The 1,649-nt window shown below is 34.3% G+C and overlaps 1 long non-coding RNA gene across 1 annotated transcript; it reads right to left on the reverse strand.

Annotated features, from left to right (window-relative positions):
* Positions 1–16: 16 nt before the first annotated feature.
* On the reverse strand, positions 17–1,633 carry LOC111666061 (uncharacterized). Its single transcript, XR_002761556.2, has 3 exons — positions 1,276–1,633; positions 999–1,081; positions 17–895 (listed from the first exon to the last, which is right to left on the reverse strand). It is a non-coding gene; the product is annotated as an uncharacterized LOC111666061 (long non-coding RNA).
* Positions 1,634–1,649: the final 16 nt, after the last annotated feature.

Consider the following 1,649-nt stretch of genomic DNA (forward strand, 5'->3'; position numbering starts at 1 on the left):
AAAAAATTAAATCCAAGTAAGTGGTCAAACATTTTTTACAACGTGGCAACCCCAAATGTGTTTTTATTGATGGCCTTACTGATCAATTTAGTAAATAATTTATGAATTTATTTATAAATTAAGTAATAATTGAATACATTAATTACAATTCATAAACCTCTTGTAAACAGTGATTTATTGGAAAGTGGTACCAAAAAGTTACTTGATGTTCATTCGCATTATAACAGTCTCTAAAAAGTTATTTTTTATCAATAAAGTGTACAGGCTTGTATTTCTATTGCCAGCAATACTTTTGTCATTGTAGTTATGTTATACAGTTATTCATTAAACCCCAAATAAGCTTGGATTAATATCACCATTTTGAAAAGTATTATTAGCAACCTATATTCAGATTAGAAGAAGATAGATAGGAACCCACTTTAATCAAAATATCAGCTGTTACCTGGAGTGCTGTGTGCATCACCCAAACTTGAATCATGTAATACCGGTAGCTAATCTTTTTTAGTGTCATTATTGTCAATACAGTCAGTAGAACTGAAGCAATTATTCTGGGGTTAGTCGATCAACAGAAAATTAATCTGCAGCTATTTTCAGAATCAATTAAGTCCTTTTTCAAGCAAAAAAAAAAAAAAAGGACATTCTCTTTTTCCAGGTTGCTTTTTTTAAAATCTTATTTTACATGATAGTGAATGGATAATGTTTGGGCTTTGGATTGCAAATCTGAAATTGTCACCTCAGGCTTTTGGAAATATTGATAAACATTTTAAAGACTTAATGATTAATCGATTCATTGTGAAAATAAGCTGCAGAATAATGAGTAAAGAAGTAGTTTAGTTGCAGCCCTAATCTTAACATTTTAAAATCTAAACTTACTATACCTCCTTTGTGACACAAACTGTGTGAGGAAGAAACAGTGAGGTTGATGAGTCAGTCTATTCACTTTCATGGACATTTTTATGCAGACACAAACATGTACAGCAAACATTTGCTCAACTTACCTTTGAAAGATGTAGAGCGTGGCCATTATAAGAAAAGATAAAGCGTCCACTGCAATCCATATTAATATGTATTTATTTTGTCCCTGAAACACAGTAACATGCCCATAGGCATGACATGTTCAAGGCGTGTCACATACTCTGGAAAACACTTGCACAAACTTGTTGGCTCCAAAACAAATGCTTGATTGACTGGTATGGAGTGTTTTTGTGATAATGAAGTGAACAGACAGTAGAAGTAAAACATGAGACAGTGTGTGCAGCTGTATGTATTTCTCACCATGATCCAGTCAGGGCTGTCCATGTCTTTTAGCAGGTGGCAGGAGTTGGTGGTAACAGAGCTGGCCCCTGCACACCACAGCAGAGAAAACAGCCAACGCTCATTAACCACCCACAGGTTAACTGTAACATTCTTACTGCGTAGGTTTCTGCCAGATACAGACACAATGAAAGAGAATGTAGAACTTTGTATAGGTTATACTGCAAGTAAATGAGGAGAGAAGTAATATAAAAAAATTGGAAAACTGAAATCTGTGGAAGAGCAAGACAGTAAATATATGTGCAGGTATGTATCTACCTGTCCGTGTATGTATGTTTGTAGCTATGTGTGTATATGTATGTAAGTGGGTGCATGTACTGTAAGTGTGTATGCAT

This window comes from Seriola lalandi, unplaced genomic scaffold (assembly GCF_002814215.2).
Source record: "Seriola lalandi dorsalis isolate HSWRI2012SDOR001 ecotype SW California unplaced genomic scaffold, Sedor1 jcf7180002002628, whole genome shotgun sequence".
NCBI classification, from domain to species: Eukaryota; Metazoa; Chordata; class Actinopteri; order Carangiformes; family Carangidae; genus Seriola; species Seriola lalandi.